This window comes from Gorilla gorilla, chromosome 15 (genome assembly GCF_029281585.2).
Source record: "Gorilla gorilla gorilla isolate KB3781 chromosome 15, NHGRI_mGorGor1-v2.1_pri, whole genome shotgun sequence".
Taxonomy (NCBI): Eukaryota; Metazoa; Chordata; class Mammalia; order Primates; family Hominidae; genus Gorilla; species Gorilla gorilla.
Window position 1 is genome coordinate 70,467,169 of NC_073239.2, and position 27,833 is coordinate 70,495,001.

Below are 27,833 nucleotides of genomic sequence, written 5' to 3' on the forward strand. Positions count from 1 at the left end.
GTGTGTGTATATGTGTGTGTTTGTGTGTGTGTGAGAGAGAGAGAAAGAGAGAGAGACAGAGACACTGAATATTGCTAAATATTCAGAGACAGAGCGAGAGATATACCCATGTGATGATTCTGAACATGTTATTTAACTAGTTTTACTAATAGGCCACATGAAGCTCTCCTGGTGCTTCCTTGAAGATCTGATGGTGGGTTGGAATCCAGCCATCACTAGCTAGAAATTCCAAATGTATTCAGCTCAAGACTTTTTTTTAATCTTTTAAAATTTTTTTTACCTTTAGCGTTATTCACTGGGACACATTTGCAGTAAAAGAAAGATTTTAATACCAGGCTTATACTTGATTTTTAGACATTTCTGGAATCCCGTTAAGGGTTCCAGAAGGATAGCTTCAATATTTTTAGTTTTCTCTGATAGCCATGGTGTTTTTAGGTTGATAAGGAAACTCGTCTGTGATCTTTACTCATGAATTGTCCTTGATCAAATGAAGGAAATGGGGAGGGGTGCATGTAAGAGGATAAATGAGATAACAGTGATGTTGCTTGAAGCCAGACATGTTGTAGAGACTGAAATGAGAGTTCAAGGAGATGAGCTAGGAGGATTATTAGAATCCAAGGGAATTATTTTGTCATCGAGTTAATAGTACTACAGGGAGAAGATGCATAACTCGTTAGAAGAGAAACCAGAGAAGATTTATTTGGTAATATGTGACCCGCCTTCCTTACAACTGGAGAAAGTTATCTCTAGATCTGTGAGGTAGAGCTGGCAAATACATGCTGGAGATCTTTTTTTCTTTACTGCGATGTCAGTGTGCAATGTGAAAACCAAAAGCTCCTAAAGATAGTACAAGAAATCACACATCTTATAAATTACATCTCTTTGCTAAAGATGATGGACTTTTCCAGGAAACGATGCTATTGTTATTTCCCAAGTAGAGTTTTTTTTTAATTTAAATGTTCTTGAAGAATTGAAGAATTGATATATAGAGAGAAGACAACGAGGGTAATAAAAAAATGCAAGAATTGTGGTAATTGGTGTTCTGTGTCAAGATCCTTAAATCTCAGCCTTTCTCTTAATATCATAAAGATAGAGTAAAAAGTCTTTTGTGAAGTAAGTAGCCAATAATGTTTTGTGCCCATTTTAGAGACAGTGTACTTGAAGGCACCTAAAACAGAGTGAAAATTACAGAGAAACAAACTTACTGTTATCACTAGGCAATTCCCTCTCCTGGGATAATCCCACAAAACAAACAAAACAAAGTAAACACAATAAACTCATCTGCTGCCCACACTTTTTTGATAATTGCAAGACAGCTTGCGATGGAAGAGGGAAGGCAGATCTGGTAGCTTTGATTTTCCTCTGGATGTAGACAGCCAAAATTGCAGAGCATGGTGCTTGCCCCTGTATTTGTTTACCTCATTTCTTCTTCCAGAGGTCAGACAGGCCTGTCCTAGTTTTTTCATTAGAGTCACTACCCTTTCCTTTGTCTATATGGCTCCCTGGGGTCTCTGTTCAACTGTATATCATCGTTGAATAGGCTTGGCTTCAAATCCCAGCTTTGTCTCTTTCAAATTGTGTAGCATTGGGGACATCACTTACCGTAACCCACTGTCACCTTAGAAATAAAGCCTGAGGCAAAACTGTATATGTTATCACTTTCATGGGAAGTGTCATTCTAGAGAAACAATAGTGAAGAAAAAAGAGAGGGAGGCAGCACAGGAGATAGGAGGAAGAGCAGCTACGAAGGAGCACATTCCCAGGCTGGCCACTGCTTTGTGACAATACTATTGATTGCTCAATCTTTTAGGTCATCTTTAGGAGCTGGCATGAATTGCTGTGTTTCAGAACAGTCCACGTAGAGGAATGAGGAGAAGAGGATTCATCCATTAGCTTCCATCTCCCATTGGTGAAAGCTTGCCCTGCAACTCCTCCACACTTCTGGGTTGTATGACCTGTCCTGCTACAGCCACTGTGGAAATCTGAACCCATGTTAGTAGCCACCTCCTCAGCATGACCTGCAGCTTATGGGGCATGGAGCAAGTAGGAGCAAGCCAAGCGCCCTGTGGGCTAGACCTCTGGCACACTGCAGAACCAGCATGAACCAGGGCAGATAGTGAACACCGAGAGGGTCCCATGGTACTGCCCACCATAGAGACTAAAACAGAGCCTTTGGCAAGAGGCAGGAGGCTCTAGGCATGAGGTGTTTTCAGTCATAGCCACACATTACCTCAGATTCCAGGAGCAGCTGCTGCAGCAGACCCAGCTAGCCCAGCCTGCAGATTGTCACCATGAAGACAGAGATGATCCTTCCTCCAGTGAAGAGCAAAACTTCTTTGTGGCCTATATGACTGCTTGGTGCTGGGCAAGCTTCCTGAAGAGTCATCAGCAGCTGGAGACCATGGCTGAGTAAATCCAGGGTGGGGGCAGGGCATAAGCTGGGTCCAGTGCATCATCCATCCTTTCTAGATCTTGGCTTCTTTTTGAATAATGAGCAGTAGCAATTGCTATTTCCTCTTCTTTGCCATTCCAAGCTTCCCTCTACAACATCCTCTCTTTCCAGCTGTGCAGCAGGCACAGCTCTAAGTCCATGTGCTTGGGGTCTCTTACCCTTGGAATTGCCTCCTTTGCCGGGCTTTCTAAGTTGTCTTACTGCTACTTTTCAAGGATCTTAAAAATCCATCGTCTTGTATGAAGGCTTCTCTGGCTGAATGGGCATTATTCTGGCATATTCCTCACCTTCCAAATAAAATTTATGAGCATGTTATTTAGGTTCTAACAGCTTTATCTGTTTTTGGTCCTGGCAATGACTGTATTTGGAATGCTCTTTTTAAATACTGTGGCTACTGAGATCTCATTGAGGGCAAAGAATGGTTAAAATATCACTTAAAACAGGCAGTCAACTTCTCTACGTAGGAGATACCACAACTTTTGGCTGTAGACAGTGAGGAGGTAGGAATACTGCTGGTTGCTACTATTTTTCTTCTTTCTTTTTGCTATTGTTCATTAACATCCCCTTATTTCCTCTGATTGTCTCACAAAGAGGGTAGTCTTTCTGCTTAATCCTATGGCTTGAGTCTCCTTAATAAGGCAACAAGCTGCCCTGCAACAGAGAAATGAAATGCCTCACTCTTCCCCACCTCAATTCCATGGGGACTGGGACTCGATAGGTCAGGGTTGAAGTTTGGGTCTTGGGGACCAGAGCTGGGTAGGGAGGGGAGGAAGTTACCATATGAGTGTCCCAGCATGGAAAAAGTCAAAGGATTATTCTGATCCACTGTCTTTAGGGAACATGGAGGCTTAAAACCAGCATATGAAAATACTGCCATTAAACTGAAGGGGCCACCTTCAGGTTGGCTGATGAGAGGCAAAGTCAAGAGTTAGGAGCTGGGTGAAACCAGAAGGATGTGAGATCAGGAGCAATAGGAGAATGTTTTGGACAACTGCAAGAATGAAGCTGGAGCTTGGGACCTGCCTTTAATGGCCATCAGCCAGGTGTAGTGAAATAGATGAAAAGCACAATATTGGGGTAGATCAGATGTATGACCAGGACTGCACATGTGGAAAGAGACTTTTAACAAGGGACACACCCATTTTTGTATCTCTAGCTGCTCGCAAGCACTGAACTACACATCGATGGGAAATAAACATATGTAGATAACCAATTTGATCAAAGAAATCAGTCAGCAGCAGGTAGAATTTGCCCTCACACCTGGGCTTTGTCTCTGCTGGCTGATGCATGTGTTTCACAATTAGTAAATGCAAAGCAGCATTTCCCACTCCACACACACATACACCTTAGCCTGTTCTTGCCATAAGCAAAAGGCCAACGCGTCCTTATTTCACACTCAGTTTTGGAGTAGTTTGTGTTCCCTTGGGTAAGAAACTGCCTCTTCTTGTTTTCAATATGGTGACTTTTCAGCTTATAGCCTGGGTAGGGATGTGATATTTGGTTAATGCCAAATTTGCTCTGCACGTTGCTGGCTTTAATATTTATGTCCTGGAAAATGCAGCTCTCCCCATGGTTTGGATATTTTACATCTACACATTATATTGAGAAAGCCAGAGTTGAGGCTCATGGAAAAAAATAGCTAAATTGATGACTAATTTTACATCAGAAGCTTTTTCAACCAGAGAAACAGTATGCTACAAGAGTAAGCAGGGCCGCCCCACCCCTGATCCCCTGCCCTCTGCCTGGAGAGAGGAGATTCTCAAGTGTCTCTTTGAGAGAGGGTGGAGGAACCACTGAGCAGAGCCCAGCTGTGTGGACCCACACAGCAGATGGTTCAGTTGAAACACAGGAGGCTGGAAGTTACTGTTCACTGGGCACTACTGACCAAGGCCCTTGCATAACGCAGCCACTTGTTATGCTGAAGAGGATTGTTTAGAAGGAAAATGGGCTGGTTTTTCTTGCTTCACATATCCTTACTGGAAGGTCATGACCGATCTTTCTTACTGCCCACACTTTTATTTACACACCATAAGGAATAATTTCCATCTCACTCTCCCCACTCCTTTGCCAGAACATATAGAAATGTCTGTGTTCAAAAGGCTCTTGTTTTCTTGGCTGAATATCAAGATTTTTTCCAGATTGTCAACTCCTTAAGAGGGGAGAAGCATAAAATCCAGCTGTAGAAACCAAGAAGTGACCTAACATGATCCAGGTGTTTCCAGTTTTCTTAGGAAAGAAGGCGAGTATGTATGTCATGTCTGATGGGCCATGTCTAGAGGATACTGCCCGATCACATTAGGTTGCTGATCACAGTTGTTGATGGTGGGTTGTGGGTGAGTCCACTGTGTGTAACAGCTATATCTGATTTATCAAAATTGGTTTTGTAGTGGTATTCTGAAAGTTCGTGACCTTATTCAATGCACATAAAAAAGGATTTAAAAGCAGTAAAATTGTAAAAACAACATGGTGGTATGTAAATGCAGGGAAAAGGCAGAGGAGAAACGGGCTTTAACTTTAGTTCTGCCACTTGCCAGCCATGTTTCTGTGGATAAGTCTTCAATCTCTTTGATCCTCATGTTAAAAATCCATAAAATGGATAAAATGTCTGCCCTTAATGCCCCATTATAAAATTAAAGTATTGTATTGGGGACAGATTTATTTATACAAATAACTTGGACAAAGCTATGTAGATAAATGTACATTTAGTGGTCTGCCAGCTTACCTGTTAAGTCAGTAGTAACATTCCGAGCCACCATCCATCAACTGCATATGGTCTACTATATTTTTACATTCCATTTTTTAATGAATTAAAATTGAACAAGTCTGGCCGAATAAACTAATTTCCCAGAATGAATACCATGCCACCTGCCAAAATCTTCCTCATCCACCCTGTCACCTACTTCTCAAAGCATTCTTAGGTCTTCTAATCTGTAATGACTCTATTAACTCCTGTGCCTTCCTAGCATGGGTCATGTCTGTGTCAGCTCTTACGGGAGGTTAGCGACTATGTATGATGGTCATCCGGGAGCATGTCTGTCTTCCCCTGCAGAGAGGAGCCTAGTCTTAGTTGGCTTTGGGCCTGCGCACCTTACCTTGTAGAGTGCCATGCATGTAGGTACACAGAAATGCTTTTTAAATTGAATTACTATTTTTCTTCAGTAGACTATACACGGGAGGGAAAAAAATGGTGGTGGCTTCTGAAGGGCATCTGGTGTTAATAGATGATGTCACAGAAAAAAATCAGAGCAAAGATCAGAGAGCTGGATGGCTGTACATGCTTTGCCACTTCATGGCTCTATATATAAATCCTTTTTTATATATAATAGATGATGTCACAGAAAAAAATCAGAGCAAAGATCAGAGAGCTGGACGGCCGTACATGCTTTGCCACTGCATGACTCTATGTGCCTTGGATGAGTCACTAAACTCTCCAAGCCTTTGTTCCCTTCTCTTTGTAATGAGAGAATGGGATGAGTTTGACATTATGCTTCTTTACAGCACTAAGATTCTAACATCTAAGGTAAGGTGCTGAGAACAACTTCAGGTAAATCAAGGAATGTGTTAAATTTTAAAAAAATTTTTATTTCTTTATTATAGAGGTAAAATGTACATATAAAATTTACCATCTTTACCATTTTTAAGTGTACAATTCAGTAGTAAAAATACATTTATATTCTTTTGTTTTTTTCTTTTCAGCCCCCCAACCCCCTTTCTGGCCTCTAGATGTTTTAAAATGGGAACCACGTAAGTGGGTGATTCCAGGGCAAAAAAGTCTATTCTATTTTGAGTGGTAAGGATTGTTTTACATAACTATGGGATTCAGAATAAGGTATTGATCAAGTGTGTCTGTGGATGGTGTTTCAAATATGATTTAAATTGGCCAGGTGCAGTGGCTCACGCCTGTAATCCCAGCACTTTGGGAGGCTGAGGCAGGCAGGTCACTTGACCCCAGGAGTTTGAGACCAGCCTTGCCAACATGGGGAAACCCCATCTCTACAAAAATACAAAAATTAGCTGTGTGTGGTGGCATGCTCCTGTAGTCCTGGCTACTCCGGGGGCTGAGGCAGGAGGATCCCTTGAATCCGGTAGGTGGAGGTTGGAGTGAGCCAAGACCATACCACTGTCCTCCAGCCTGGGCGACAGAGTGAGACTCTGTCTCAAAAGAAAAAAAGGGTTAAGTTAAAAAAAACCTAGCATAAAAGGAGTAGTCCAAGATTATCTTCGCTTGGCCCATTGTACAGCTTACAAAATATGTCATATTAAAAATAAATACAAATTAGAGTTTTAATGAAGTCTGAATTTTGGTGGTAATTATTTTTGAAATCTCATCACACTTTTTTTATAAGACATTTTCATTTAAGAACAGTTTGGAGTTATCCCAGAAACTTGAATTATCCTTTAAAAGAGTATTACATGAAATGTATTTTTATTAGTGGAGAAGAATAGAACTCTTTCACACGCGTTGGGTTAGTTTCATTTCCAAACTACAGACCCTTACCTTGTGGAGTCAAAGCAGAGATGGTAGGTACTTAATTGTACTCTTTGAATGGTGCGCACTGTACCAAATTATTTTATTGCTGGGTCCATTGTAATTTATTGAGACCACTGTAACATGATCTTGTTGGGTCATACATAAACTGCTCACTTCTCTCTATATTGATTTTACCAAATCTGCTATATACATCTAGCAATCCAGTCAATTTTGCGAACTATTTTATCAAGATTGACTTTCCATCTATCTTCTTGGGGACCAAGAAAGAAACTCGATAAATCTTTACCAGATGAAATCAACCCTTAAATGAGTGAACTATTTCCATTGTCCAGTTGTCCCAGTAAGTTTAAAGCAGAGAGTGTTTTTGACAGCTTTGTTAATTTAGCTCTTTTTTTTCTTGCTGGCAATTCAAGTGTAATTGAATTCTAGTGTTGAGCTTTAAATATGTACTTGAGACTTGAAAAGGAAGCTTGATGAGGCGTGTGCTGCAGCATAACCTCTCAATTATTCACACATTTATGGGACTGTAATCACCAAGGCCTCTCATTGTAAACATTATGAACACTTTTATAACCAGACATTGATATGAGCTAATGGGCAGTGAATTACAACTCAAATGATGAAATTACAAACAGTAATCAGATGGTCAGGGTCATCAATCCTAATTAACACCATCATTTTTCAGTTCTAAAATCTCTGATTCTGTATCAAGTCACGTTTTAGTGTTACCTGAGTAATTTCCAAAACTTCAACTGGTAAAGGCTGACATGTTTGAGAATGATTCTAGAGCCTCAGAACTACTCACTGCCTACAATGAGGACAAGAAGTACTGCCATTTTTGTGTCTTGCTTTTAGATTGAAATAACTTATAAGTTATCTGTCTGTCATTTAGCATGATATAATAGCTGTGTTTAGTAAAGCATCCCAGATTGTCTCCTGCTAGTATAATACTTAACAGGATTGGAAGAAAATCCTGCATAAATGTGATTAGTGACCCTTACCTCCCTTTGTCCTTTTCTCCATTCCTGCCTACTGTCAATAATTAATTGAGTCATTCAAAAAATATTGATTGCATCATAACCTTGTGTCAAACACTGTGCTAGGCCCTGGGGAAATAATCTAGGCATGCTATCTCACCACCATTGTAAAGCTTTAGAATTGTAGTTCCAATGCTATCAAGGAAGATTTCAGATGTTATTGAATGAATTTATACTGAACACAATCTTTAAAGTCATGAGAAAAACAGCAACAATGGATTGACATATATTCTGTTAGAGTCAGTTGGGTAACCCACTTTCTTCTTGTTCTATGGTGGTTTGGGAGCAGAATTGGGAACAAGAAGATTTCTGGTCATTTTTGTTCCTTTGTTTGAGATGTGTGGGGAGATGGATGAGAAGATAATAGGGACTAGGAATTGCTTAAAACAACATTTTGAAAGAAAACTATGAACAGACTTGCTGTGCAGTTTCCCTATTTGCTCAAAGCTCTTCGGATAAGCAGTCACAAAAGTATCTATTTTCAGATTAAATGAACAAGAGAGATGTGCATGTAAGTTCTGCTATGGGTTGAAAATTGTGCATAGTTTATTATCCATCTAGTTAATGTATGCATAATCATGGGTAACAAATGATCAGCAAGAACACAGCTGGGTTTAAACTTTCTTTTCTAAATCCCTTCTCACTAAGGGTTGTTGAAAACCCCAGAGTAGCTAATAAAATACATTAAAACTGATACTGAAAATGGTGACAGATACTAACAGCAGCATCTTCTTGAAATTAAATTTCTTCTTTTAGGTCCTTTAGTGGCTATTGCTTCTCTTCTGAGTGAACTTATTCTTTCATGAACTATTCTGGCACTGTCATTTCCACATATCAGGGCCCTAAGAGCATTTTCTCCAAGTTTATTTGAGGTGTGGTTTTGTTGTCATTGTTGCTGTTTAGTTTTAACCAATTTTATTTCCAACAATACCTTGCTTTATCTATTCAGTCTGAAAAATGCTTCCTGTAGCTACTTATTAGCAGGGAGTGACTTCTCTCTTTTTTTTCTGTGCACTCTCATAGTGTGAGATTTTCTTCTTGTAATAAAAAAATATATATAGAAGAGAAGACTTTTACCTCTGAATTGTTTCCAGATTGAAGTGAAAACGGAGTCTCCCATTGTTGGAAGCACAGCTGCTGCCACATGTTCTGTGTCTGCTCCTGTGTCCTCACTGATGGGAGTGGCTTACTGGTATCATGTTTAGCCATTTTCATGCCGTGTTGTGAGCTGGCTTGGTTCTCTCCCCTCACAGCCCCTACAAAATCAGTCACTCCATGGCCTGGTAACACCTGGGCGGATTAATGGGACACATGTGATTCGAGGATAGCCTAGGCTTGCTGATGGCCACCAGCAGTGGCGTCTGGGTGGGAAAGATGAGACACACACACACTCTCTCTCTGTCTCTTAGCTCTCCTGTTGAAATTTAGAATTGGGGAAATTCAGAGACTGGGCAGGTTAGCTTTGGAAACTGATTTGAAAGGCCGCAAAGTAGACTTGGGACTAGGACAGCAATGACAGGCTGAAATTATGAGGATGAAGATCAAGAGAATAGGGAGAACAAAGCAGTGATGCACTGAGAAGGTGTGAGTAGTGCTCCATGCAGTTCATGAGAGAAAGGAAGAAAGACAGACAGACAGACACACACACACACACACGCATACAAGTTTATACACAGACTCACACAAAAGCCACCTCAGTTCCTGACTGCTTTTGCTTCCAATTTCGGTTTACCCATGTCTCTTATCTTGGGGCACCTTGAATGAACTGCCTCTGCCCCTTATGGCCAAATGAGCCTTGACAACCTCAGTGAAGCCTGATGCTTTTATGTTGAATATTGTGACACTATGGATGATAGTATTACAGAAACCAAGATAAGTTAACTGGAGGATATCCAATGTAATTGTTACCCTCCCACTACCATTTCCCAATCATAAAAATGTCTTCTGAATGCCTTGACTACATGTCTGTAGTTGAAAAACTGAATGTCTGTAGTTGCAAAACCACTGGAAATTGTTTTCTTCCTTGTTACCAATGTCCATAAAAAAATCAGATGCCACTAATATCAGAACTCAGAAGTCCTTATTATATAGTCCTTTATTATTAATTCATTTTAATGAGTACGGAACTAAAAAGTTGTTATGTGCGATATAAAAATAAGCTATAATGAAGTTTTGTGCTGAATATATGATCTGGAAACCACTAGACATTTGTGTTTCATTCGCATAGCGTGCTGGTTGCCATTAAATTACTCTTGGTAGGGAATGCCATGTTCTGATGGCAGCTGAATGTAGAATTCTATCTTCTTTATGGTAAAGGGGAAGAAGTGTGTTTGAAAGCATTTACATGTATATCTTACTCTTCATTTGTGTGGTTGCTTCTCTTGGTAGAATATGGTTTGGCAAGGGGGTATCATAAAACTTTTATTTTGGCAAGTGTAAGATATCACTCATAAGTAAGGCAGATCTTCCCAAACAAGTTATAAATAAAATTTAAAGCATCAGTGTTCATTCACATATTTCTCCTATGCAGTATGTTTATCCTCTTTTGTTAGCTTTCCATGCTTTTGTCATCATTTTTCTTTCCTTCTTCTGCCTTCTCTTCAGCTGTTCTAGAAGTAGTGGATGACTTAGATCAGGGTGCAACGTAATGTCATCTGTAAATATATGAAGGTAAATATCTCCTGGGGATACACTACATGTGGTCCAGTGGATAACAGACATTCATGTGTGTTATTAATATCCATGTATTTGGCCATCTTTAGTCTATAGTCTCTACTCAGCCCCTCTAACACACACACACACACACACACACACACACACCAACCTAGTTTTAATTGAGTTAGAAACTGCATTGTTTGTTCAGGCAATGAAAAGGAAAAAGTTCTTAGGGTAGGGTAATTCTAATGGTAAATTTTTTTCCTTTAGAATTTTTAACTACAGTAGGCACACTGAATTCAGTGCTAGAGGCAGCCATTGTACTGTGAGGAGATATTATTTGTCTCATTAGCACTATGGGAATGCCATGAAAGGGTCCATGACCCAGAACCCATCTTGCTTTAATAATGGCTTCACACTCATAAAAGATTTTTAATGGCTACATGAGACATATATAAATATTAAATGCCATTCCTCTTTGTTGATTCACAAGCCCCAATGAATAGGACTCCTTCGTGGCTTCCAAAGTTGAAGAAATGTGCCTGGCTTCTCACGCCAATGAGTGAAGCAAACAAACCCACAAACGGAAACACCTCAACTGTGCCCTGCTAACCCATTTGTAAACCCGAGAACACTGCGAGTCTTTAGCTCTTGTTGGCTGCCTTGCGTTCTCTGACTTGGAAACAAAATTTCTGTCTGTTGTATACCTGTTCCAAATCCTGCTCTAGGAGAATTAGGAAAACATGGTCACATATGTGTAACGAGACATTTTTCCCAAACGTAACTTTATGGTTTTCATCAAAACTTAGTTCATTTGCTTTGGTCCCCCGGCCACAGCATTGCAACTCCAGAGATGGACTATACCCCTATGCAAAAGAGCATTTTGTGCGTATATTTAAATTTGGATAGACCAGCGCTCACAGTTCATCTGTATACTTAGATTTCGGTAAGAACTCAGGATCCTGGTGATGCCATTGCTCTTTTCCCAAGGCCTTGTGCTGGAGTGTAACATTACATGAAAATCGGTGCTGTTTGTTTAATCAGAGTCCCCCCAAGGTTAGCACCTGCCATCCTACTGCCTAATTGTATGATGATCCTGTGTGGATGACAAGACCCCAAAGAACTGTATTTGCCATATTTTTCTTGCCTTCTGATGTGGATGTCAGGTCTATACCATTTAAAGATGCCTTTATTTATAAAAGGGAAATTGAGTTACAGACTTCCTGTTGTGAGTAGAGCTGCCTGGGGAAAATGATGGTAGAAAGGTGTTCTCAAGGAGAGAGCCAGAATATGTGAGCCCAGAAGCACTTGGGGTTTGGCAAACTTTATATTCTTTTTTTTAATATTTGGGGTTCAGCAGAGCCCAAAATGTATTTTGCTCAAAGTACCATTTTCCTTTCATTTTCCAAAACCATGTATATTCTAGGGAAATTTAATCCGGGTATTTTGGAATCATTTAACTCTCATTCATCAAAATATTGCATGGTAAATACTAGATCTGGGTTCAAGAAATCTCTTGAGCTCTTTGATAAGCAATTTTTTTTCTTTGAACCTGAAAGTAAAAATTCTCTTTGAATGAACCCAGAGAAGTACAGAGCATACTTCTCAGATTATCTCCCAGACAGAGTGGGGAGCTTTCCACGTGTCTACTATAAAGCAATGATGGGAACAAGGCTTTCTGGGGGCAAGGCCTTCAGAAACAGACCTTGGACATTTATGGGCTTTTCCATTGAGGACTTCTAGCACCCCATTTAGCTCAGTCAGACTTAGATCTTTTCTGTTGCAACAACAGCCCCAAGTTAGTTCCAGCCCGTGTCTTCTGAAGTGCTTCTGAACCCTACAATCTTGTCTTTATTTAAAATTATATTTTGCTCAACCTGGGGTTTTATACATTAAATTTTCCTTTGAAGTACGGTATTGAAATATTATTTGATTACTGAGTTTTTTGGTGCCCTCTCAAGTTTTGTGCCTGAAGTCCATGCCTCATTGGCTTTGCACCTGGGCAGCCCCCTCTTCTTCCTGCTGTGGCTCACTCCATCTGAGGCATATCAGTGTGCAGTATGGGAGGAGCATGGCAGTTGAGAAACTCTGCTCTAGCCTACTTCTGAGTTTGGTTCAACCAGGCTTTCTCTGCTTGGGGACCAGATGGCCTGTACCCAGTGTGTCTACTCACGTGCCCCTTCTCCCATGTGTCTCAGTTAGTGCTGAGGCCATGGAGTTTGCAATTTTTCTTTTGTCAGGAGGTTGTCTGTACAGTGCAGAATAAGAATAGAATAAAGGCACCTGTTTCTAGGGCATAGCCTTTTCCCATCGAAATGATTACTTTAATCTCATACAGATTGGAAACAAGGAACATTTCATCCACTCTATTATTCATCCCAGTGAACCAAAGGAATGGGAAAAAATTTGTTCTAGGTCACACAGAGTCTTGTCAAGATTGGCTTTAAATTTGAGGCCTTTCTAGTCACAGTTGATGGCTTAATTGTAAAAGACACTGCCAGCAATGACTGAAGAGTGCCAGATCCTAGGTTCTGTGTCTTCTTAGGTGCACTGTGTCATTTAATCCTTACAACAATCTGAGGTCAGAACTATTATTATCCCTGTTTTACAGATTAGAAAACTGGAGTTTACAGAATTTAAATAACTTCCCCAACATTACCCACCTAGGTAATAGTGGAATCCAGAACTTTCTCACTCAAAGCTCTGGTTCTTATTCATTGTTCTGCCCATCTCCTGTCATGTAATCCAAACATTGGGAAAAAAGGCAGTTTCCCCTCTTTTGTGGGGAATGCTGGTCACAGTGTTTTCCATATTAAGACACTGAATAAATTCTATAATTCTTTCATTAAAGTTTTGATTTCTACGGTTTTTTCCCTAGATTTTAAAGAAAAAATCCTCAGTGTCTAAATTAAAGCAAAGCCAAGTTCTTTTCCTTTCCCATGTCACAGCTTTCACAATGCTTTTCTTCTAGAGTTCAGAAGCCAAGGTTCATCTAAGCAGCTGCCCCTATCTGGTTTCTGCAAGTCTAGATGGAATAAGACAGATAGCAATTTATTGTAAATTTTTTGGGATGGGTGGAGAGATAGGAAGCTCTAAAGAATTCACACTCATCTGGCAACAACAAGAATGCTTGTCTGCTATCCTTAAGATCCAGGGTTTAGGCCTACAAAGCATTCTTTGCTGGCTCCTGCTCTGAATGCAGTGTGGACCCTGCGAGGAATTCCTAGCAGCTCTGCTCTGGTCATTTCCTTCTGGGAAGGCTTTTCACCTGGCCTCCAAAGCTCCACTGAGACCTGTCCCTAGATTATCTCTCCAATTAAGGCCCAAGTTGATAGACTTCCCTTATTTCTTAGACATCTGGTTTAGAGCTTGGTGCCTTGGGAATCGCCAAGTTCTGCCCTCATGTGGACATCCCAACCTTGTGAAATTCAAATGTGGAGGAGTTCTTTCACTAACAAGGCAGCTTAATGGGACTGGGATTAAAAGCACAGCGGCCTGTGTCCAGGACTAGTTATATAAGAGAACCTCCAAGAGAGGACAGGGCATGTTTTCTCCAAATAAATAAGGCAAAGAGGCTACACTCACTAGTGCCACAGCTGGGGAGCAACTGTGAGCAATGAATTTCTCATGCTAACAAATCCAAGCTCTTTGGAAAACAGATGCTGAGTGCTGGGACTGGCACTGGATCTCCCCTGGCAGGAACTGCAAAGGTTCAGAGATGGAAGGGTATCTAGAAATCATTTGTTCATAAACACAGCTGAGGGACCGCAACCTGCTTTTATGCCCTGCCTGGGCTGCCCTGGTGGATCCCTTCCATGCAGTGTTTCTATGAGGAAGAAGGCAGACATGCAAGCTTTCTGCAGCCCACGCTGTACAGAAATAATTAAACAGTTTTTCTTAACCTCTTGAACTTTTCATTTATTATTGCCATCCATTATGTCTACCTTCTCAAATCGCAGAATCCCAAAACTGAGCTCTGGGGTCAAGGGTTTATTGTTTAATGGAGATAGAACATTTTGTAAATTGCACAAAGTCACAATGTTTATAATAGAAGCTTCTGGTGTACTGAATCTTTTCCATTTAACAAACAGTGAGCTTTGACATGTGTTCTTCCTACATAGCAAGAAATCTGGGGTAAGTGCAGTACTGGCATGAATGCATTACCAAATCCTTCCTGTAAACCAAGTGACATCTGCAGTCAAATAAAAACATTCCTTCCACCAAATATCAGGAAATTCTAAAAGTATCACTATTCTTCTAAGGTCATGCTAAAATGAAGTTTTGGCTTTTAGAACACAGAGTAAGGATGAAGAAGGCCAACATTTTTGTCCAATACACATTTGTTGCTACAAGTCCTTAGGGACAACCTCCTGTTTCAAATATGAACATGTGTATGGAAAATTATTCCTAGGATTTAACCTTCAAATGAAAAGTGTAAATATTTTAAGAAAATGTATTAATGTTAAAAAATATCTCTGTTGTCTTTGTTTTTGCTAGAATTTGTACTTTCAAGTCAGGAACGGATTTGCTTGAAACAAAGCAAACATCCTCAAAAATGTACCCAGCCAAAATAACCAATGTATAAATACTTAGGATTAACAAAATATGAATATTCTTCAGTAAAGAAACTTGACCAAGAATTGGAAGTCCTTGGGAAATAACAGAAAAAGAAGTCTTAAACCTAAATTTTTAACCCTTTGTGTTGGAGCTCTAATCAATATTTTTAAAGGAAATAAATGTTTGTACAACATATTCTCCTGCATTTTTTGGGGGGGGACTTAATATAAGTTAATGCTAATATAAAATCTTTTGGACTATAAGTGTAGTTACTGAAAACCAATGTAAAAAGTGACATTCCATGAGTGATTACCATAACTATTTTCTTAAGTCTTCACAATTGTCTCACAGCACCGGATATATTTTTGGCTATTTTTTATGAGGTAAAAACACCTATAATACATACATTTTACATTTGTAATGGTTCAGGAAGCTTTCTCTGCAAAATTCTCCATTCCTGAACTTCCCTGGCAATGCTCACTTAATTTTTTTCTCACTGTCTAAGTTTCTAAAAGAATTTTGTAGTATTTAATGTTTGCCTCAATGGACTCTTGCTTACTGTGGGCCAAGCAAGGCCTCGCAGGATTCAGGCTCGCCATTGCAAATTGGCCAGCAGGTGTCACTGTGGGTTTGGGTGGTAACCCAACTGACTACAGAAAAGAATGACTGATGAAGGGGAGTAATAAGAAAAGGAGAGAAAGGGAAATACAAAAGCACGTTCTTAGAGGAAGAGAAAAGTGAATTAAAGATCGCTGATGTTTCCATAGACCTTTTCTCTAGGATTTCAGTGTTCTTTTGTACCACCTCCCTGGCTCCTGTTAGCCCAGATAGGAATTCACTTGCATAAGATCTGTTGATTCTGAGTTAGTCACTAAGGATAACTTCACTAAATAAAATAGCAACAGAGATGAGCAAAGTTGGGAAGAGCTGGATTCCTGCAGCCTGTTCCCAACTGCTCAGGTCTTGCCTCTGGGCTTCGTGGCTGTACGTTTTTTTTGAACCATAGGCCCCTTTGTTTAACCTCAGAAACGTACAAAGTCTCTCAGCTTTTTAATAGGTCATAGACTTGTGGCCCAGAATAAGATTTTGGCTATCCCTAACCATTCAGTAGTAAAATAAATCCCACTGTTTCATTACTTAAAGGGGCATCTTGGCCTGGAAAGTTGGTCCTTGTATCTCCCAAAGATTTGGATTGCTCATTTTCAACAAAGCTGGCCTATTCAAGTCACATCTCTTTCTGAGTGCATGGAATTTCTTAATAAATAAAATTTCAATTTGTAAAATTAACACATATTTCTTGAACACCTGTCAACTTTTAAGAATAGCTGGCCATAAAAACTCTCTGTACAACGAGGAATTCACAGATGGCCTAATTTGAATAACAGGCTATAAATTGATTTCTTTTTTGGCTTGATATGTGAAAACAGCATCCATATTGTTGGTGCAGAGAGCAGGCAGTTTGTTAAAAAATAAAAAAAGGATGCATGGCTTGACTTCTCCAAATAAGGCATAACGTGTGTGAGATATCTTAATTGTAGTCAAGTTCTGAAGAAAACAAAGCAGAAAAAGGCTTTAAAGAAAAACAGTAAGTTTTCTACCTTCTGGAGAACCTTTGTGCCACTGTAACAATTTTATTTTTTATTTTTATTTTATTTTATTTTTGAGATGGAGTCTTGCTCTGTCGCCCAGGCTGGAGTGCAGTGGCACCATCTCAGTTCACTTCAGCCTCCGCTTCCCTGGCTCAAGCGATTCTCCTGCCTCAGTCTCCTAAGTAGCTGGGATTACAGGCGTGCACCACCATGCCTAGCTAATTTTTGTATTTTTAGTAGAGATGGGGTTTCACCATGTTGGCCAGGATGCACTGTAACACCTTAATGTCTTCTCTGTTCCACCCATCTCACATCATGGACTACCATCACATGATGATGTCATGATACCTCATGGCTGGAGACTGGACCCAGGGGGGTTAGAAACAAAAGCAATTCCTCTGTTATGAACATCCTGCAGTTTATATCTGATTTTAATTTCCTTACCTTTAAGTGTACATACATTAAGTTTCTTAATGATCCTTCTTCTAGTGCTGATTCTAATGATTAAAACTATAATGTTAAGAAAAAAGAAAGAGGATAAATTTGCAGGTTCAAAAACATTTAGAAAACTTAACTACAAAGTATGAACACTTAGTTGCCATCTAGCTTAGTCATCTATTCGCAGAGATTAATAATTCTGGAGGAGGCTGGTTTGGTTCCACAGAAGATGATACAAGAGATGGCTTATAACTCTTCGTGAAAGTTCTTCAGGAAGTCCATGCATTCATATATATGCCTCCTTCCCAATTCTCATTTGTGTATAAGGATAGGTCATTAATGTAACATTGTATTCTCTGGTGCTCAAAGATTAAGGTTCACTTTTGCTTAGGATTTCTGGCAGAACATGTAGGAATCATAGCAACAGGCACTACAAGCACAAGCAGCTGATGGGTGTGGAGTGGGAGAAGAGAAAGAGGGAAGAGGGATGTTAAGGTATAAAAATATTTATCCAGGGTAACAGAGCATCAACAGAATTCCTTTCAATTAGATGTATACATCTGTGAGGAGTGGACTCCTTGGCCATTGGTTTATCCTTTGGAATAATGCCCCACCATTTCCATGACAACTTATTAGACAGTTAAAAAATAATAGTGAGCACAATTCTTTCTGAGCCACTATGCCCTTTGTCTACTATGACTGTTATTGCATCAGTAATCACATAATATGACTGGATATCTTGTGTAGGTGTAAGTTATCTTGTGCACACATACTTCTGTGTCTGCTAAACTCCCCTCTCAACACACAAAAAGCCTAGTTTCTCTAGGACAGGAGTTGCATGTTATACATCTCAAATCCCTGAAAACTTCTGCCTTGGTGCAAAGCATTTGGTGGGAGTTCAATGAATCTTTGTTGAATGAATGAAAATTATAAAGGATACTTTTGTTTGGCAAGTGTTGGTATTGCTAGATTACTTTTATGTAGTCCATATAAATAATTCACTTCTTGTGGTTCCATATCCTGATGTGAAAATTATGCATTTACTGTGCTTTCATAGATATTAATGGGGGCTATTAAAATCTAGAGATTATTTCTAGGTTGGTGGTCTTAGGCCTGGCATTGAATGAAAAAGACTTGAAATAAATTTTAATTTGTAAAAAGAATAAAACTCTATGTATTGCTTTGTTAAAGTTTAGCAGTTTGCGCACATGATTTTTTGTATTTATTTCACAAAGAACAACAAAAAGACATTAATTTTCCTTAATGTTAGTATTTAATATAAAAAAGAAAATAGAGTGGAGTATAAAGGGATAGAAACAACCCATCTGTCCTTGTGATATTTCCCCTTTAACATCAAATGTTTTGTTTAAAAAGTATAGTTTAAAAATGGAACTGTAAATGTAATGATCTAATTAAAAAATTTAAAGAAGGATTATATTTATGTTCCAGTACATCAGGTTTAGTTATTATGTACCAAATGCTATTATGTTTCTGTTGGGAAAACATTTTTTAAAGTTATTTAAAGCATTATAGAATGTAGCAAATCAAGCCATTACTTACACTTTTTGGTGGAGGGGGCAGTGTAAGGAAAATGTGTGGAAAAGACTAATGTTTATGTATAATGATTTCATTATCGTATTTCTACTCTCTTTGTCATCCAGGGTAAACTCAAAGGACATGTCATGAATTCCTGAACCACAATAAATCTGTGAATGTCAGACACCGTGTGTGGGTAAAATGGATAATTTTCTGACCTTTAGTAAGCTTTCACTAGAGCAAAGGAAGTCCCTCAACATAATGTTTCCCCACTACAAAATACTGGCAGGAAGCCAAAGTATGCCCTTTGGCAAATCTCCAGTCTGGATAGTTTTCCTGTAGCGAGAAGACATTCATGAATCTGGCTGATGCTGTGAATTTTTTTTTTTAAGAGAGCCTTCTGGAAAGACCTTTCCAATGTGTAACCTGCTGAGGGAGACGCAAGAACACATTAATCATGGATTTCTTCAAAAGAAATGTGGGGCTATCCTGCTCTAATTCAACAGGTCCATCTTCCTGCTCAGTGTGAGCCTCAATACTATCATAAAAATGCTGGTAGATAACTTAGGCATGGATCTAGCTGAAAACTAAGGCTATGGTAAAAAAAAAAGTACAATTTCTCATTCTCAGAGATAGGGTTTGGCCATGGTTGGCTTTCCTTCTGAAGGACAAAACTGATAGTTATGGAAATATGGGAGTAAATATATTGTTTATTATTATTTTCCTAAGTTTATCCAAAATCTCAAATTATTTCTGTCACTGTTTATAATTAGACCCATTGTCTTTTAAAATTATCTCAAAATAGAACGATCTTAGAGAAGTAACGCATGGTTAATTTAGTCCTGATCAACCTTAGAAGTGAAATATGTTTCCCTTTCACCTTTATTTCATCACTTTCCCTACTGTCAATTGGTTTGACACTTTTAAAGAGTAGTAGAAGTTTAATTATTAGCTGTCCAAAAAACTTTTCTGAATATTTTCCTTTTCTCAGGTGGGTATTCAGAACATGACCTCTCCCCTGTCAACACAAAAAGAAACAAAATTAAGGACCTCTCACAAGTGCTTAGGTAATCTTTAAGCCTTTTGATGGGTTTAGGACATTTCAGAATCACCTTGGTCTTATCAACCAATACAATTGCTGAGATGATTTTCACATGTGCTCATGAATAATCTCCTATCTTTTGAAAATGTCAGAATCAAATAAAAAACACTGAGATCCACAAATGAATTACTGACCTAGCATAGGCCCACTTCTGGAGAGAATAAGATAAAATTAAGAATTGCAGTAAAGAATACTAAAGTGTTTTTCTTTTAGGGCTCAGGTGTCTGGGCTGCTGAGACTTGCTAGGACATTTCCAGAAGCTGACCCAAAACCTGTATTTTGGTGTTACCTCCTGCCATTCCGCAAATTTACTCCATCATCCAGACAATTCACACAGCTTGCTCTTCCTTTGTTCAGCGTCATTCCCTCAGCTTTGAACATGCTCGTTAACTTTATCCGAGCCAACTCAACCTTTGGAGACTAGATAAAATGTACCACTTCCCCAAAGCCTTCTGCCCCATCCCAGGTCTAAGAAAGACTCAAGCCTCCCAACTCCTGGGGCACTTTGGATGATTCCAATGGTAGTGACACAATCTGCTTTGCATAGGAATTACTTGTTTGTCTGACTTATAACCAGAAGGCAAGTTTCTTGACACTAAGGACCATTTCTCATTTGTGTTTGTATCTCTACAAAATTGAGTACAGATTTCTCAGCCAACATTTGTTGAGAGATTAAAATTAGAAATTATTTTATTTTATTGGTTTTTTTTTAGATTGTTCACTCAGCATATGGAAATGGTACTGATTTTAGTACATTGGTTTTGAATGCTGCAACTTTACTAACATCAGTTCTAACAGCTTTTTGGTGGAGTCTTTAGGTTTCTCTTAATGCAAATGTTGGGAATAAAATGATCAGATTTATTCCTTAAACATAAGGAGTCCTGTAGAGAACATGAACTGTTGTCTTGTTTTGCTCCCTTTAATCACTGACACTTCATTTGTTTACTCATGCTTTTAACAAGCATTTGATTGACTTTTAAGGATGGCACTTAGGGGCTAAAGGGCTTGACAACAAGTGGGAAAATACTGCAATTAAAATTAAGATGATGAAACACACTCTAAATAACATGAATATTGTTCATAATATATTAACAAAGAAGTGAAGCAGGTCCCATGCTTGTACCATGCTGTGGCTTTTGCTAATTGCTTCTGGCCTTACTCTGTACCTTGGTGGCTGTTGGAACTCCTTTCTCTTGCATGCCCACTGTGGTGGATGCTGTGCTGTACTGCTCAGGTCTCCCTTCAGGAGTAAAGGACTTATCATCCTGGATGCTGAGAGTGTCTTAAGCAGGCACCCTCAGTTGTGAGTCCTCTTAAGCTATTGTCGTATCTCTTCCCAGAATGACCCCCATCTGATGATTGATGCTGGAATATAAAGGCCTCATTTCTCTTACCACAATTCAGGACAAATCTTAAGCATTAACTCATCTTCAGAACTCCCTGTAGGGTTCTAAGGCTTCCATTGGGACTGCATTGCAGCTCAACTTCTCCTTCTACTCAATCTTGCTTCCTTCCCTCCTCTTCTCTTCTGCAGTTGTTTACTCTCAATAGTACTCCTTAATAATCTCTTGCATGCTACTCTGTGTCTCAGAGTCCACTTCCCCCAGCTACCACCTTGGCTCCGTGCTCCACCCCATGTTACTGTTGCTTCCAATATGAATAGTCACTCTACCAGATTCAGGCCTGCTGAATTCCCTCTAGCCAGCCAAGATGTAACCTTCCCCTAAACTACGGATGGGGGCCGGCCAGATGTTCTAGGTTAGGGAGGCATGGAATGAGCAACCAAGCAGGAATCAAAACTCAGACCAGCAGCAGGCAAGGAAAATACCAGGTGATATCACTTATAAAGGGGAACCCTTGGGATCAAGTAAGGAGTGAAGATTAGGAAAAGGGGGTGGGGAGCCAGATTGTTACTAAAAACATGTGAAAGAAAATACAGCAACAGTATTGGTAAGCAATGAGCTTTTATAGGTATGAGGGACCTAATAAGAAGATGATTTCTAAGGTGGTGGTTGTATCCCTTTGCCATGATGGAACAGAACTTGCAATATTAATCAGGATGAATTAATGACAGAAGAAATGATTGGCAAGAGTGGTGATGACCTCTGGGGTGAAGACGTTAAATCAGCAGCCCCTTGTGGTGATTTTTGCTTAGAAGCCAGAAAAGTGTTTCCCCTTCAGGGCATCTAAACTCTTATGGTAAAGAGTAACTGTTGTATGAATGGCCTATAGGTCTTAGGCTGAATCGTGTGAAATTGCCAATATTCAACTGTATTTGACCTCCAAAAATGATAACTTCATGTCATTCCATTTAATAATTTTTATTTATTTATTGTCTGTCTTTCCCAACTAGAATGCAGATATGATTTTGTTCAAAGCTGTGTCACAGTATCCATTACAGTGTCTAGCAAAGTGGGTACTCACAAATTTTTGATGAATTAAATAAATAAATTACGTAGTTCCTAAATATTTCTTGGCCATAATTTACTGTAATCCTTGGGACTTCTTCAATTATAAGTAGTATGACTTCAATTTATATTAGTTAAGCAAAGAAGATAATGTTTTGGCATACACAACTAGAAATTCCAAGGGTACTGGCTTCGGGCACAGCTAGATCCAGGGTCTTGAATAATGTCATAATGATTTGGTGTCTTGCCATTGTTCGACTGATTTTTTTTTTTCTGAGTTAACAGTATCCTCAGGCAGGTTCTCTCAATTTGCCAAGTGTCTCCAGGCTTACAGTCATTAGCTCAGCAAACCCCAGAGAAAATAAAAGTGGCTCTTTCCCAGTAGTTCAAATAGAAACTCCTAACTTTGACTCTCACAGAATCTACTTTGGCAATGTCTGAGGAGCCAAGGCAGGAGGTCAGATTCACCTCAGTCAATTGGACTGAGACTGGGAGAGATGGTGATTCTCTGAAAGAGAATCTTAGTGCTGTTCCCAAAATGATAATTACAATAATAGCTGACAATTAAACACTTACTTCCCAGACACTATTCAAAAGGCAATATGCTCAGACACCCTTTAAGGGAAGCACTGTTATTATCTTTATTTTATACATGAGTACACTGAAGTATACAGAGGCTAAGTAATTTGCTAAAATTCACATAGCTGGGAAGATAGAGCTAGAATGGAAACATTCACAGTCCCACTGCCCGCCCATTCCCTTAACCACTACACTCTGCTACCTGAAAAGGAGTTTGGGGGTAAAGAAAAACGTGGATGTTCACTGTACTTAGCTCATTTATTTACAGAGCCAATGGTCTGGTAGCATCTAACTCATGACGGCAAATGGAGAGTTACTGGTTCACCTGTGGTCTGGGCATTGCCAGGGTGGGTTTTCTCTGGCAACCCAGAAGTTGCTTCCTGGCTGGTGAGAAAGTGATTTCTCACAATCATAGCTTCTTGTTTTATGGTTTCCTCCCACATCTCTCTCACATGATGACTTCTATCAAGTCAATTTGTTCTATTAAAAAACAATTTTTAGAGCATCTTCAGCATACTCAAAGGAGAACACTCGGTGGATGTTTAAAAATGTTGTGAAATCATAATCTGAGTTATTATGTTTAGGTAGCTTCTAGCTTTGACATTCCAACAGTTTGGGGATATATTTGTGTATTGGATGCATGAGTTGATTCCCTGATAAGTGCCACATCTGTCTTTTCTCCCTCCAGTTCCTTACCCATCTCCTTGAGGATAACTTATCAAAGTTTACTTCTAACAGGTATGGAGTGGTGACGGCTCAGGTGTTCTATTTTCCCTTCACAATGGTGGATGGTGCTTTGTTGAAGAACGCTCTGGGGAACTGGAGAAAACAGGCCTGAAAATCCGTCCCCTTGCCTGGGGTAGATGAGGCTTGTCTTTGGGATAGAATGTCTCATCAGGTTTATTTCCTGTAAAATGGGAGTGAAATCAGATGAAGGATTTTGATAAGGATTCTTCCCAGTAGGGCTCCTGCTTGGCTGATTGACGTACTCACAGTTGTTGGAGTGGTTGTAATCTCTGCTTCTCTCTGCACATTTGCTCTTGTCTCCTCTCTGCAGGCAAAGATCCTCTGCAGCTTCTTAGTTTCTGTTTTCTTATGATTTCAGCTCTGTCTTGCCCTGGGCTGCCTCTAGGCCAGGCTTTCCATGACCTGATGGTTCAGGTGCTTATCATGACCAAGTGACTTCATTTTATTTAATTCGAAGTCACTAAGTCTGTTACTGGTCCATTTCAGGTTATAGATGAGTTCAATGTTAGATCAATGAACTTCCCTCATCCTGCAAGCTGTGACCAGAGGGCAGAATCATGTGGTCCTAACATGAACCTAGGACCACTCCTTCAGCAGAGGCTTTGTGGGGAGAGCAATTTCAAGGAAAGAGCATGGAAATAATAAATATATTGGCTACCTTATCCAAAATAGTCCCATGTTATAAAGCAAAGTGATTTCTTAACTGGTATATCCACAGGGAAAATTCAATGAGTGCCAGTTTTCTTGTCTGTTTGTAGGTCACACTTAATACAGAAGTGATTTCTGAATTCTCATAAACTATGGTCATAGGAGTTTTTATAATTAAAGCTGGTTTGTTTTCTGCTTCTTCAAAAATGATAACCTGGGTATGCCATACAGATAGCTTTCTACTAATCAGAACATTGAATTATTCCTCAGTACCTATTCAAACTGCAAACGAGATTTTCCTGCATTTGGTCATTGCATATAACTTCACAAAATAGAAAAACAGAACATAAGAAAAATACTTTTAATTGCTAAGTCAATTAAAGAGGAGGGAACCCCGCTTGGCAACAATTAAAAAGTCACATAATACCAAGTACTAATGAGGATGTGAGAATTCTCCTGGACTGCAAGGTGGGCAGGAGGGGCTAGTTCAGACATTCTAGAGAACAAAATGTGAATATGTATTGAAAAATAAGTACGTGAATATGTAGTAAAATAAGTATTCCTGGGTTTTCCCCATGACCCACTAGTCTAACTCTCAGAATTAGACCCAAGAGAAATTCTTCCATTGACTAATGAATTTATATATGAAAATGTTCAGTGCAATGTGACTTCTGGTAGCTGGGACTGGTGACGGCTAGATGTCCATCACTGGAAGTAATAGATAAGAAAAATATTGTGATGCATTCTGCTACATAATCAGAGGCCGTAGCTTAAAGTAATAAACTGGATTCATATAAAGAAGCATGGCTAGATCTTACTAAGACTATTGAGGGAAAAAGTAACAGAAGGAGAGCTTAGTGCAATATTACTTATGTAAATTAGAAACAGGTACCGCACAAAACAACACACTAAATACTTCAAGGACACATGGATATTCAAGGACATATAGTAACAATTAAAGGGGCAGCCTATGGGAGGGAGGGTAGCGGGAGTGAGGATGAAAGATGAAGAGAGAAAATAATCAAATAAAATTTTAAAAAAGAGAGCAGGCTTGGCAGAGCCAGATGATAATACTGAATCACAAACTGAGTAATATAATTCTCAGCATTCTACACCTGAGGTCCAAGAAGACAATGAGAAAAGTAGAAGGGGGAAATGTTTAGCTGGGTTAGTAGGAAAGCCCATTTATGACTGGGGGAAAAGGTAGAAGCCAGTGACCCCAGGCTCTGAGTTATTTTTCCTCTTCGTGCCCACCTCTTAGTCTGATGCTGACTCCTCTGGGACAAAGGTTCCCTGGTTCTTGTTACCCTAGCTTTCAGGCGTTTGAGATAGAGGGGAAGAAAAATGGAGGCCCACTGAAATAGTGATGATGAGGCCGGGCGCGGTGGCTCACGCCTGTAATCCCAGCACTTTGGGACGCTGAGGTGGGCGGATCACGAGGTCAGGAGATCGAGACCATCCTGGCTAACACAGTGAAACCCCGTCTCTACTAAAAATACAAAAAATTAGTCAGGCTTGGTGGCGGGCGCCTGTAGTCCCAGCTACCAGGGAGGCTGAGGCAGGAGAATGGCGTGAACCTGGGAGGCGGAGGTTGCAGTGAGCCGAGATTGCACCACTGCACTTGAGCCTGGGCGAGAGAGCGAGACTGTGTCTCAAAAAAAAAAAAAAAAGAAAACAAAAAAAAAGAAAAAAAAAGTGATGATGAGATATGGGTGAAATGAGGTAAGTCCTGGGCTGTAATTCAGGCCTCTAGATGAAAACCAGGAGGAAGTGGCTCTAGTTTTGCGATCTGTGACTCTTTTGGTCCTCAGTGTCCTCATTACAAAAGTGAGATGGTCTAATCAAAGCTCCGTTCCAGGCCCGTTCATCTGTGACTCTCCTCTTAGAAGCTCATTGCCAAAAAAAGCGTTGTGTGAAAAAATGGTGCTCAGAAAGCAGTAACCTCTTTTCACTTGTGGGCTGACTGAGGAAACAGCCAGCCGCCCACCATGACCCAGGGCAAAGTGCACAGGAGCTCCGTCCCAGTTGCCTTCCTGTTAGATAGAGGAGTCAAGCAAACACACTTGCTCTAATCCTTTAAAAAAATTCCTCCTTGGATTCCTAAGGAAATGTGATGTGACGAGATAACAGATAAAACTGGCACGTGTGAAGATGCCATTCTGGGGCTGTTTTGTCATTCTTCCAGGTGATTAATCTTCCAGGATAATCTGAAGAATAGGAAATAGTATAGACTTAGACTTTGTATAGAAATCATTGAAAGCTCCTCTTAAAAGATTCAAACTACAAAAAGCAAGAACATTCTAAAACAAAGAATATTTTATTAGGAAAATATTGGAACTTCCCCCTCCATCTTATTTCTCTTAAATATTTCCACTTTCTTCCCAGGACTTTAATGTCTTTTGCCTAAGCAGACATAGGAATTGATGATATAAGCTAAAGCTTTAAGGCTAAATAAAAATGATATTAACACGCATTGCCTCCTTTTCTGAAAGCTTCAGCTGTAAGCTTCTGTCCAAAGAGAGCAGTGTGCTCCTCCTCCACCATCCACAGCAATGGATTTCATCGAGTCAAAACTATCGAGGGGTTACACTCAATGGGTAGCATGACCATGTTGCCCAAACAGGAGAAAAAAGGTCTTTGAATCTCAATGCTGAATTGTACATCTGCACTCTGCCTGATGAAGCAACTTCCTGATTAATTTTTCAGAATGTTTTTGCATTTTCTGCCGAATGTCAGAGGTGTCTTCTCTATGGAGTCAGCACTCTATGGCACGTTGGAGGGTCCGCGGTCAGATGGGCTGCTCTTTCCCCAAGGAAGATCCACCTTTCTATTGGTGATTACTGCAAAAGACCAGATGTTTTCCTTTAACCTCCCATTGGTTCTAATCTCCCTCAATCTTTGATCCCAACCCCACTTGAAAGTAACCCTTCATTTAGCTCCTCTTGGGTGGTCCTCAGTGGAGATTTAGTTAATTCTAACTTCTTGTACAGTCTTTCCCCATGTGCTTCCATGGTAAAATTCTACCTTTCTAATTGCTAAGAGGAAAATTGTTAATCCTTTTGATTCAGGGAGCAGTGTAATAGCCTTAAAATTGGCAACTTAATTGAAAAACTCAGAAATTGCTGACTCCTTGGGGTAGTTTTTTAATAGCATTTCCCTCATGATTCTTTCCTTCTTTCTTTTTCAAAATAAAATAAAATCTGTTACTTAGCATGTCCAGTCAAAAGACTATCTCCTTGTTATCTCTCTATTCTCAGATTCCATTTGGATTTCATGCATGATCTTAGGTATTTTATTGGTTGTTACAGATCAGCTTAGTGGGTTATTATAGAAAATGCTCAATGCAAAACAGAAGGGACATGTGATGCCGTCTAATGGGAAATAGAAATTCTTTTCCTCCCTCTGTTCGTATTATGTAAGAATAAACAACATAAATTGCTACTCTTAGATTCCAAGAGTTGTCTAGGCTACATATGTCAAGTATCAGTGTGAGTTTGGAGATTGGGTTGTTCTGCATTATGACTGGTATATATTAGTATTCTCTTGACTTCATTATCAAAAGCAAACCAAACAAGCTAGTTTGAAAGAGACCT

At 39.6% G+C, this 27,833-nt stretch overlaps 1 long non-coding RNA gene across 5 annotated transcripts in view; it reads left to right on the forward strand.

The window, feature by feature from the left end:
* Nucleotides 1-27,833, forward strand: part of LOC129526638 (uncharacterized) — a 422,067-nt gene that overhangs the window by 356,937 nt on the left and 37,297 nt on the right. The window contains exon 5 of one of the 5 annotated variants that reach the window (XR_010130753.1): nt 1,811-6,125. The exons of the other annotated variants lie outside the window; for them this stretch is intronic. This is a non-coding gene — a long non-coding RNA (uncharacterized lncRNA). Of the gene's footprint in view, nt 1-1,810; nt 6,126-27,833 lie in introns of those variants that run through there. 5 annotated transcript variants of the gene reach the window in all.